This window comes from Lissotriton vulgaris, chromosome 3_1, assembly GCF_964263255.1.
Source record: "Lissotriton vulgaris chromosome 3_1, aLisVul1.2, whole genome shotgun sequence".
Taxonomy (NCBI): domain Eukaryota; kingdom Metazoa; phylum Chordata; class Amphibia; order Caudata; family Salamandridae; genus Lissotriton; species Lissotriton vulgaris.
The window spans coordinates 175,394,652-175,407,541 of record NC_141689.1 but is presented as its reverse complement, the minus strand read 5'-3'; positions in this window follow the sequence as shown (position 1 = coordinate 175,407,541).

Here is a 12,890-nt window from a genome sequence, read left to right as displayed (position 1 = left end):
ACAAGGGTCCAGTGGGAGACTCAGCCAAAGGTGGGCAGGGTCCCCAGCAGAAGAGTGGGGGGGACAAGGGAAAACAGAAGGAGTCTCAGAAAGGGCCCCAAAGTAATCCCCAAGGGAACCAAGGGAAGGGTTCCCAGCCTCCCCCTGAGAAGAAGTCAGGGGCCCCGACGGGTAAACCTGTTCATAGGGGCCCCCTAACCTGCTACGGTTGTGGGCAGGTGGGACACCGGTTTTATGACCCCCAGTGTCCCAAGAAGGATTCGAATGCACCGCCGCGTGCACCCCCTCGTCAGTTGGCCAGTGTAGCCTTGGGAGGGGAGGAGATGGTTGTCCATGGTGGGAGGGGTCCCGCAGAAATGTCCCTGGTCTCGCTAGGAGACATGCAAATGGTCCCTCCACCCCCTCTGCCTAGTAACACTAGTAAATATAGGCAGTGGGTGACCATTAATGGCCATAGAGTGGAAGCCCTCAGAGACACCGGAGCGAGTGTGACAGCTGTCAAGTGTCACTTGGTGTCCAGAGAGCAGGTGGTTCCCCCACGCATTCTACCCCGTGATAGCTGCCGACAACTCCCAGAAAGAGTGTGAGGTAGCTCAGGTTTCCTTTGAATGGGGGGGAGTTTCAGGTACTCTTCAGGTTGCTGTGAGGCCCGCCATGCCTGTCGACTGTCTCCTGGGCAATGATTTGGAAGACTCCCCTTGGGCTAAGGTGGAGAGAGCAGCGCACTTGAAAATGTTGGGTGTGCCAGAGTGGGTGTGTGCAACCACTCGTTCGATGACAGCGAGTAAGGGTGTTGATGGGGTCCCGGAGCCTGAAAGTAAGGCCCAGGACCCAGCTGTGAAGAGAAGAGGCAGGAGGCGCGGGAAACCGGCCCCCGTCGTTCCCGTGGTCCAGAAGGAGGTAGACCCTGAGGGGGATGCCCTGGAGCCCACAGGGGAACAAATCGCCGAACTGGGAGATCTGCCCGAGCTGACCCACTGGCAGCAGGATGGTGGTCCCTCCAGGGAGGAATTCTGTACGGAACAGAAAGAGTGCCCTTCTCTTGTGGGCATGAGGCAGCAGGCCTCAGCCCAATCCTCAGGTGATCAGTCAGGGTCACATTTTGTGTACTGGGAGAACGACCTCCTGTATAGCGAGCCTAAGGCTGCTGAACCTGGGTCAGCCCGTGTGCTGGTGGTACCCCAGCGCTTCAGAGCCTTCCTACTGGGTTTGGCTCATGACGTACCGTTAGCTGGACATCTGGGGCAGGACAAGACCTATGACAGGCTTGTCACCCATTTTTATTGGCCTCAGATGCGTAGGGATGTAGACATCCATTGCAAGACTTGTCGCACTTGCCAGGCAAGTGGGAAAAGCGGAAGGAAGCAGAAGGCTCCCCTCCAACCTTTTCCAGTGGTCAGCACCCCCTTTGACCGGGTGGGTATTGACATTGTTGGGCCCCTGGACCCCAAGACAGCCCTGGGCAACAGGTTCATCCTGGTCTTGGTGGACCATGCCACAAGGTACCCGGAAGCCATCCCTCTCAGGACAGTGACGGGACGGGCACTGATGGGTGTTTTCTCCCGGATGGGGTTCCCCAGAGAGGTGGTGTCCGACCGAGGCACCAACTTCATTTCGAACTATATGAAGTCTCTGTGGAAGGAGTGTGGGGTAACCTACAAGTTCACCACTCCTTACCACCCTCAAGGAAATGGGCTGGTTGAGAGATTCAACCGGACCCTGAAAGGCATGATTATGGGTCTTGAAGAACCAATGAGGCGGAAATGGGACGTCCTCTTGCCATGCCTGTTGTTTGCTTACCGTGAGGTGCCGCAGAAGGCTCTAGGGTTCAGCCCCTTTGAGCTCTTATACGGTCACCCGGTAAGAGGACCTTTGAGTCTGGTCAAGGAAGGCTGGGAGCAATCTCCCAGGAAACCTCCCCAGGATGTATACAGCTACATGCTGGCCTTTCGGAACCAGACTCGGCGCTTCAGAGAACTTGCTCAGGCAAATCTGGAGGCCAGCCAGGAGGAGATGAAGCGATGGTACGACCGGAATGCCACTCTGGTAGAGCTTCAGCCTGGTCAGGAAGTGTGGGTCATGTCCCCTGTGGAACCTTGTGCGCTCAAGGACAGGTGGACTGGACCGTTCAAGGTTGTGGAGAAGAAGAGCGATGTCACCTACCTGGTGGACTTGAAATCTCCCAGGAACCCCTTGCGGGTCCTGCATGTCAACCGTTTGAAGCCCCACTTAGAAAGGTCCGAAGTGGGCATGCTCTTAGCGACAGATGATGGAACGGAGGAGGAGAGTGAGCCTCTTCCTGACCTCCTGTATGCTAAGGAGCAGGACGGGTCAGTGGATGGTGTGGTCCTCTCTGACACACTGACCCTTGAACAGAAACAGGATTGTCGCCAACTGTTGGGACAATTCCCGGATCTGTTTTCCTTGGTTCCGGGTGTCACGCATTGGTGTGTCCATGACGTTGAAACCGGAGACAGCCCTCCTGTGAAGCACAAGGCTTACAGGGTGACTGACAAGGTCCGAGCGTACATTAAGGAGGAGGTCTCCAAAATGTTCGCGTTGGGGGTGATTGAGTCCTCTAGCAGTCCTTGGGCCAGCCCAGTGGTCTTGGTCCCGAAGGCTGCAGCGCCTGGTGCTTCACCAGAACTTCGGTTCTGCGTAGATTACCGAGGACTCAATTCGGTCACGAAGACTGACGCGCACCCCATCCCCAGAGCTGATGAGCTCATCGATCGGTTGGGGGCTGCCCGGTACCTTAGTACGTTTGACTTAACGTCTGGGTACTGGCAGATCGCCTTGACTGATGGGGCAAAAGAGAGGTCAGCATTCACCACACCAAATGGGCTATACCAGTTCCGGGTGATGCCCTTTGGGATGAAGAATGCCCCCGCCACCTTCCAGAGGTTGGTCAACCAGGTCTTGGCTGGACTGGAGGAATTCAGCGCCGCCTACCTGGACGACATCGCAGTGTTCAGCGCCAGCTGGAAGGAACACGTGCGTCACCTCCAGGAAGTGTTGTTGGCCCTGCGCGGAGCAGGCCTCACAATCAAGGCCAGTAAGTGCCAGATTGGGCAGGGTTCTGTGGTGTACTTGGGACACCAAGTAGGGAGCGGCAAGGTTGCCCCCCTGCAACCCAAGATTGATACCATCCTGGCTTGGGCACCGCCCAAAACCCAAACACAGGTGAGAGCCTTCTTAGGACTCACGGGTTATTACAGGAGGTTTGTCAAGGATTACGGTAACATTGTGCACCCCTTGACTTCGCTGACTTCCTGGAAGCAGCCACGAAACGTGATCTGGACTGATGCCTGTCAAACGGCCTTTGACACCCTGAAAACTGCAATGTGCACAGCACCTATACTCCAAGCACCCGACTTTTCGAAAGAATTCATTGTTCAGACGGACGCTTCAGAGCATGGCGTGGGGGCTGTTCTAGCTCAGGTGAATGAAGAGGGCCGAGACTTGCCTGTAGCCTTCATCAGTAGGAGGTTACTTCCCAGGGAAACGAGGTGGAGTGCGATAGATAGAGAAGCATTTGCTGTGGTCTGGGCGCTGAAGAAGTTAAGACCCTACCTGTTTGGGACTCACTTCCGGGTTCAGACAGACCACAGGCCCCTCAGATGGTTAATGCAAATGAGGGGTGAGAATCCAAAACTGTTGAGGTGGTCCATTGCTCTACAGGGGATGGACTTTACGGTGGAACACCGCCCTGGCACAGATCACGCCAATGCTGATGGTCTGTCCAGATTTTTCCGCCTTAGTGAAGAGGACTCCCTAGGTTAAGGGTAGTTCTCCCCACATTTCAGCTGGAGGGGACACGTGTTAGACCTGACATCATTGGCTTGAGTCTCTCCTCCATTTTTTCTGTTTGCCTCTACTGTTTTACGATGTTTTGCTGGTATATGCTTTGGGCGCCGTGTCACTGCTGATCAGTGCCATAGCGCAAGTCCTCCCGATGTTAAATTGATGTGTCTATTGTATCCATGTTTGGCTTATTTGGTTTACTGTCAGTCCCTAGTCTAGTGCACCAGGAGTGCCGGGGCTTGTAAATGCAAATACCGCTCGTGGGCTTGCAGCACGGGTTGTGCCACCCACAGGAGCGGCCCTGTAAAAGAATGTCTACGGGTCGGTCATTGCGAGACCCACGTGCAGTCCTGCACTGCCACGTCGGCTGCGCGGGTATACCTACCTGCCAGCCCCCCAACCTTCCCTTAGCTTCATGTTAGTCACCCCTATGGTAGGCCCGTGGGCAGGGTGCATTGTAAGTATAAGGTAGGACAAGCCTGACCAAGTTGGCATGTCCTGATAGTGAAGTACCGCCATCTTAGGGCTTCACTATTGCGAGGTAGCCTGCTCTCCGTTGGATAGAATGGGCCGCCGGGATTGTTAACGCTATAATCCTAGCTGGCTCGGGGAGCATGGTGCAATGTCGAGTTTGGTATCCCTGAGCTCGGGGTTTAATTACGCATCCGTTGGTGTGGATGGTCTTTGGACTCTGGGTTCGAAAATAGCACTTTTAGAAAGTGTCTATTTTCTTGTCTAACCATATCTGGTCTCTGCTGGTTTTGCGTGTGTGTGACAGGAGCTGGGTGGCTCCAAGAGGTCTGGATGAGTCAGTGTGGGATGAGTGGGACATTACGCTGAGAGTAGGGGGAGAGTAGTTGTTGATAGCCTGCCTTGCCTGATACAATGCTGGCTCCACCTCCTGCGGGGCGTCTGAGCACCCGGCCCGGCTCCGTGAATAGGCCAGGTGCTACTGCCTAGCTCCACCCACCGCAGACCCAGGGTGTTGGGAAACCCCCGGCATAGACAAAGGGATCAAAGACGAAAAGGGGTATAAGAGGAGGACCCCTGAACTAGGAAATCAGATCACTTCTGACAAGGAACCCTGTAACCAAGGACAAGAAGCCTACTGATCTAAAGGACTGCTTACCCCTTCTGCCGGTGTGCTGTTGTTGGGGGAATCCTGCGGTGCTTCTTTATTTTTGCCAAGGAACCAGGAGAGAGGAACTGTGTGTGTACTCTCACGCTTGCTAAGAAAATCTCGAAGGACTGGAAGAGTGCCAGTCTCCTGCCGAAGTCTCAGGGCCAACAGACTTTACCTGCTAAAAAGTGCTATCCGCTGGAAGCTTGAATCCAGCACCTCTGAAAGGAACAGCAATCACGACGACCGGACGCTGGGCCCAACCGACGCCAGCAGCAACGCCAGTGAGTAGGAGTACGGCTCTAACTCCAGAGGACCTCGTGTCTGCCCCGCTGTTGATCGCATCAACCGTGTGCCCTTCGACGCCGTGAGCGCTGCTCACTCTGCGCAACTACTTCATCGACAACGCCTGCTGAGGCCTGATCGACACCGAGACGCGACGCCGGATTGCTCAACGCCGCTGATCATCGTGTGCTTCATTTTCCTAAGGTACTGTGTTGTTGGGGGTCCGTGTGACTCCAGGCCCGACGCAGCGCTCCTCGCGGTCGACGCCATACCTGTGGATTAACTCTGCCTCGACGTTGTGTAGCTCCCGTGTGAGTTACCCTGTTGCTAAGAACTTTGTCCCCAAGAAGAAGATTTGCTTGATACTAAAAGACTTGTGTGCTAAACAAGAAACTACCTGTGAACTATCCTTTTTCCTTCCCGAACGTATTTATCCCGATTGTGTACAGTTTTGCCGTTATCTTGGTCTTGTGCTAAGCCTTATATAAAAATACTTATTTTTATAATACTACTGTGTCGTGTCCATTTGTAGCGTATTCACTGTATTACTGTATGTGGTCATAATTGCTTAACGCACAGCCTCTGAGATAAGCCTGTACTGCTCTGCCAAGCTACCAAGGGGGTGAGCAGGGGTTATCGAAGGGTGTGATCCCCTTGCCCTAACTAGAAAAGGAGTGTCCCTATTTGTCAGAAGTGTACACCTCTGCCAACTAGAGACAGCCGGTTCTAACAGTATGGTATTTGAGTAATGATTCTGGTTCCCAGAGGTAGAGTTCCTAATGCACACAGGGAAGAAAGAATACAAAACCTAGATCACTTCTCATAGATAAGTTCTCATATCAATATCACTAACATGACTCTCTCTACCCCTCATTACTCAATTCCTTACCAGGATCTAGTCAGAGAGTGCTTCTCTTTATGATAGCATCCAAAAAAAAAATAATATATATATATATATATATATATGTATGTATATATATATATATATATATATATATATATATATATATATATATATATATATATATATATATATATATATATATATATATATATATATATATATATATATATATATATATATATATATATATATATATATATATATATATATATATATATATATATATATATATATATATATAGTGCGGAGGCATTCGCCAAAGACCTTAATGAGAACAGCCTAAACTTAAAATTTACTAGTACAACTAGCAAAGGAATGCTCCAATTCTTGGACATAGAAGTGTATGTGCAAAATGACAAAATCCAGACCAGAACTTACAGGAAACCTACAGCTGGTAATGCAGTGCTTCATGCACAAAGTTTCCACCCCACTAAATTAAAAGAGTCTATTCCTTATGCTGAATGCTTGCGTATGACACGTAATTGCAGCACAGAGGAGGGAGCCACCAAAGCCAAAAAAGATCTATTTGAAAGATTAAGTAAGCGAGGATATAGACCACAAACCCTCAAGAAAGCTGAAAGCAAGTGTAAAACCAAAAACAGAAAGGATTTACTATTTACCAAAGATTTGGGGATAAAAACTACGCCTACTAATGTGACAGGTAACCCCCCTAGAATGATAACTGGCTACAACATGTACCACAATCAGGTCAGAAAAATCCTGCAGAAACATTGGCCCCTGATCAAAAATGATCCTGTAATAGGACACCTGAGTGGAAACAGACCTAATATAACATTTAGGAAGGCCAAATCCATGCGTGATCAACTAGTGTGTAACTCTCCTACACTAAAAAAACCAGTCACGTGGCCCCCACCTCAGAAAGGCCTCAAAAAGTGCACGAAGTGCAAAGCCTGCAGACAAGGGGTTAATATGAAGGAGGTACAGGTACCATTCAGGAACAAACCCTACTCTATCAGGGGCGGATACTCGTGTAAAACGGAGTATGCCGTATATGTTCTGGTCTGCAGCTGTGGAAAACGCTATGTTGGGAGCACTATTCACCAAGCACACGTGAGAATATTGCAACATTTGCGTGCCATTACCAACAATGACCAAACGTACCCTGTGGCCAGACACATAAACACTATACATGATGGGAATATCAAGCACATTTCCTACTATGTAATAGACAGTGTCCCAAAGAACCCTAGGGGAGGGAATCGCAGACTAGCCCTGCGACGTCTTGAGTCAAGATACATAATTTTGTTAAATTCTAAAATCCCGAATGGATTAAACTCAGACGAAGCTTTGACTGTCCACCTATGAATCCAAAGTATAGACCCACCCGCAAAAATATTTCTCATTCCAGTTTTAATCTCTGTACTTTTTGAATGATACATTTAATTTTACAACATGGGATACAATGTGAGCGATTAATTTGTTTATTATTAATTTTCATACGTTTTTGTCACAAATACAACTATATGATAATGTAGCGCTAGCACTTACAATTGGGTGTCAGGCACAGACACGCCTATAACCTTTGTGATATGTGTGCACAGTAGTATTCAGTCCACTTGGAGACAATGTCACAGGTAGCACTACCCAGGAATCGGGATTGTTATTTAATGATTTCACTTTGGCGCAATATGACTAGCGATAATATTGTAACAGGACACAATGTTACTCGATTGTTATAACCTAGTGTATAGCCATAAAAACTTTGATATGTCCACTTGGAGATAATGTTACAGGTAGCAGTACCTGGGAATTGGTATTGGTTAATATTAATTTACCTATGCACCAAAGTGAAGCAACATGTTTGGTTACAAAATTGCAGCAGCTATTTAAATGCTTATGATTCAATGACTAATCATGTAAACTTTGGTATGCACGTATATTTTATTTAGGACGGAATTTACAAATATCATGTATTTAAACGTTGGGTATATAATTTTCCGTGTAAAAGCCAGCAGCTATTGTTGAAAGTATAAGTAACGTGTTACCATGAAGGTTTTTGCGCGTAAAACTACAGACTCTTCTGTGTCTATGTGAATAGAGTGTGCAGCCATGACTCACTGGTTGTCATAACAACTAACAGCCTATCATGTTGTGTGACTCTGCTCATGATGTGTCAGCATGTAAAGCATTATATAAACGTATGCCTATTGTAACAGAGTTAAGTGAGCAAGGCGGAGGCTTCCGCCGAAACGCGTCTGTGCAGCATGTCGGATTAAACCTTCCTTGAGTTTAAATCACGGTGTCAGTGCCTTCCTTTCATCCGAAGGTCTTGGATTGGTAAATAATATATATATATATATATTCAATGAAAAAACCATAGGTTATAGGCCATATATAGTTAGGAATTAGCATTTACAAAACCTTATTTTACTCGCATAAAACCATTGAAATTCCATATATAGTTAGCTAACTATAAGCGCTAACTATATATCGCGCACCCGCAATCCACTGCTGATGATGTCACATATTACATCATTCATGACATGGTCAGTGACATCACTGATGACATCACTGATGACATCTCAAATGACATCACTGATGACATCACTGATCACAACATCCAGTGATTGTATGTGTCTGTAAAGTTTAAATATGTTTCACATATTGAAGAATGAGTGGATGTATAAGTGTCTGGATGAAGAATTTAGTAGGTGCATGACTGACTGTATGAGTGAGTGATTAAATGTGTCTCACTGAGTACATGGGTTAGTGACTAAACTGTCTTAATTCGTGCATCAGTATGTTTGTTGTTGTGTAAGCTGCTGCATGTGTTGATCAGTAGCTATAAGAGTGGCCATATGGGTTATTGATTGGTTGCCCAAGTATTTGAATGGGAGGCTGAGTGTGTGTGTGGGTGGCTGGGAGGTGCGTGACTCTGTGCATAGATGTGTAAGCAGTTGATTCACTAGGAGTATGAGTTCAAGAGTGCATGTGGAAACAGCTATATGGGCGGTTGACTGTGCATGGGTGTGTTGGTGAGTGAATGGATTTCTCATTGCTACATGTGCAAGTAAGTACGTATGTAAAACACAATACATGTGAGAGTTGAGATATATAAATAACTGAACATAAGAGCCAGTGAATGTGTGAGTGGCTGTATCGATCACTGTGAGCTTGTATCAGGGATTATATAAGAGAGTAAATATGTGTTATTATATGTTTGAATAAGTAAGATGTGTATAACTGTATAGTTGAGGAAATGGAGGTGTGATTGATTCTTTGCATGACTGACTAGGTGTGTGAGTAACTCCATGGATGAGTGACAGTCTGTGAGTGTCTGTTTATACTGAGTGTATGTAAGGTTATATTAGAGTCTGAAGAGGTTCATTGTATTATCACATGAGTGATGTGATCAGTGATGACAAATGAGATGTCATCAGTGATGTCATTTGAGTTGTCATCAGTGATGTCATCAGTGATGTCATTTGAGATGTCATCATTGATATCATTTGAGTTGTCATCAGTGATGTCATTTGAGATGTCATCAGTGATGTCATCAGTGATGTCACTGACCATGTCATGAATGATGTAATATGTGACATCATCAGCAGTGGATTGCGGGTGCGCGATATATAGTTAGCGCTTATAGTTAGCTAACTATATATGGAATTTCAATGGTTTTATGCGAGTAAAATAAGGTTTTGTAAATGCTAATTCCTAACTATATATGGCCTATAACCTATGGTTTTTTCATTGAATTTTCAAGGTTTTGTAAATGCAAATTCCTAACTATATATCCACTATAACCTATGGTTTTTTCTGTGAATTTCATTGGTTTTTTAATAGCAAATATGAAAAGCTTTAAAATGTCAAGTACGTGATAGATAAAAACATTTTCGTATTTATGCACGCTGATGTGCTTTGAACGCTGCCCCCCCCCCCTCCCCTCTTTTGCCTTAGTAGTACTCTCTCTTTGCAGATACTGAAGGGTAGTTAACGCAGGCCTTTACCCCCGTTGTAATCCGTCGTGCCTCCTTGTCTCTCCATTTGATTGATTGTTGTCCAAGCATTTACTGTTTTAGAATTGGTTCTCTTTGGATCATTCTCTATTTACAAACAAGCACAAAGTCGCAATACTCTGTTTAGTCTTTGCAGATAGTGAAAAATCGTGTAAAAAAATAAAAGTAATCGAACAAAATCAGTAGGCCACTAATTGGATCTCTTTTTGACCTCGCTAAAATAGAAATATTAGGAACAACCCTTCTTGAGAAATACGAAAATAGTGAGATGAACTGAGCTCCACACCATGAGGGCTGCAAGACAGCTCGGCTCCATCACCCATCCCGCACAAAATAACGACAAACCCTATGCAAATATTAAAAATATAGACAACACACCAGCAAAGAAACAGGGTAAAACATTTTATTAAAAAACTATTTACATAACGTTGGTCTATAAGATGATGTCAGTAGTGGACCGATGTGTGAATAGATCGAAAACAGCACAAGGCTCCAAGATCCGGATAGCAAGCTCCTGGATGTTGGGTGCCATAGTTTAGAGTTCTGAATTTCAGCCTTTTTCAATGCCTGTGCTTTGTTGAATCAAAATGGCGGCTTGACACAAAGCTGACTCAAACGTTGTTACTGATGCTATGCAGACCAAAACTGGTTTTCAGTTTGTACATTTTTCTAGATTTTTCAATCCAAGTTTGGTTGACTTTGTAGAACGATGGCTTCAGATTTTCAACATACGGTGTGGTGGCGCTGACTGGGAGGGGGCGCTTCGCTCCTGCCCCCTCCCCAAGTAAGATTTTCATACGTGAAAGTACGTTAATGGTTTTGATCCCTGAGATGCTTCGATGTCACTACCATTCTCAAATAGCATAAGTTCTGGATGTTGGGTGCCATAGTTAAGAGTTCTGAGCAGTGCTTGTAACACTGTCTGAAGCTTATTTCCACCTACTGCAGCTTCACTATTCTCAAAGTAAGTGAGTGTCGTTTGTGGACCTGACTGCATTAGAAAACAATGTGATATGTTACCTTCCTAAACAGCTTGACGGAGGCCCCTGAGGGGCGGTGTGATGGCCATGGACTCGGAGAAGACGCTTGGCTCCGACACCCTCCCCAAGTCTTATAGCACTGGTGTAGCCTGAGATCGCCCCCGACATAGGCGGCCGGCTCCCGGGGTCCGGCGGAACTTTTTGCCTTTTGATGACTCTTCAATTCTGGACCTTGTCCCACAATCCGTTTGACCTGAAGACAAGCTGTAGTGGGGCGCCCCTTTATCGTTTTAGTTGCCATTCCGCCCGCTTTTGCTACACTGTGCCTCTTCCGCCATTCAGCTGTTTTCCGCCCGCTCTTGCGACTACAGCGTCTCGCTCACCATGTAGTTGAGATGCGCCCGCTCTTGCGGTGCAGCGATAGGCGGCTGCCACAGGACTCTCAAAATGGCGGCCGGCTCTTCGGTTTTGGGCCTGGTCCACTAAAATGGCCCTGGGACACCTTGGAACTCGGACGCTTGTCTGCTAGGGCTTGGGTCCCATTCTCGAAAAGCGTCCCCTCAGCCGTGAAGATTCTACAAAAGTCTTGGGGGCCTCCGACTCCCGCAGGCTTCTGGTGGGGAGCGGCTGCCATGATTGCTCGTGGAATGGCCACGACGGAGCTACGAGATGGTAGTGGTCTCATGCTGACGCCAGCTTTAGTCTGAAACATCCAGAAACACTGTAGACTACCAATTCGATCAGTTCCGGTAGCGCCCCAACTTGACCCGGAAGAGAAGAACTTGCCCTCCCCTCTTTGACTGATGGTTCTTGTTGCCTGTCCCCTCTGTTGTCATTTAACAGAACTTTTTGGACTGCTGAAAGGGGTTGTGTTCTGAACGCTGGTTGGTGGAGACATTTAGACTATATTCTTGACCTACGTTGTCGCGTAATGCGTTTTATGACACGCCGCGTTAGCGCACCCGGAAGTGATCCGAGGCGCGGCGCGCAGCGCGTAACGTAAGCATAACAGGTCATGTGACTTGTTTATAAAACTTTTCATTGGTTCATTTTACTTTTGGTTTCCTAAAGATGGAAGGCTTGGTCATATGACCTAAAAATAACACTTTTCATTGGTTTAGAACATTTTTTTTTCCCAAACGATGAAAGCCCCACCTTGTTTCTGGATCATTCAGACTGAAGCTGGCGTCAGCATGAGAGCACCACCATCTCGTGGCTCCGTCGTGGTCATTCCGCGAGCAATCATGGCAGCCGCTCCCCACCGGAAGCCTGCGGGAGTCGGGGGCCCCCAAGACTTTTATACAATCTTCACGGCTGAGGGGACGCTTTTCGAGAATGGAACCCAAGCCCTAGCAGGCAAGCGTCCGAGTTCCAAAGTGTCCCAGGACCATTTCAGTGGACCAGGCCTAAAACCGAGGAGCTGTCCGCCATTTTAAGAGCCATGTGGCAGCCGCCTATCGCTGCACTGCAAGAGTGGGAGCAACTCAACAACATGGTGAGCGAGACGCTGTGGCCGCAAGAGCGAGCGCAACTCAGCTAGATGGCCGCCACCTGGGGAGGCCCGTTCACGCCGGCTCCCCCACGCCCCCCCCCCCGGGCCGCCGCACGCCAATTTTCGGAGCAGCATTGTAGGATACCAAAACCAGTGCGGCAGTTTACTGGACATCACCTGGGTGCCTGTCGTACATGTTGTGTCAGCCATGTGACACTGGACACAGACCGCTACTGACGAGGCCTCCCCCCGCACCACCCGGGACGCCCCACGCTGTTTTTCTGTGCTGCATTGTAGGATCCCTAAACCAGTGCGGCACCCAGGC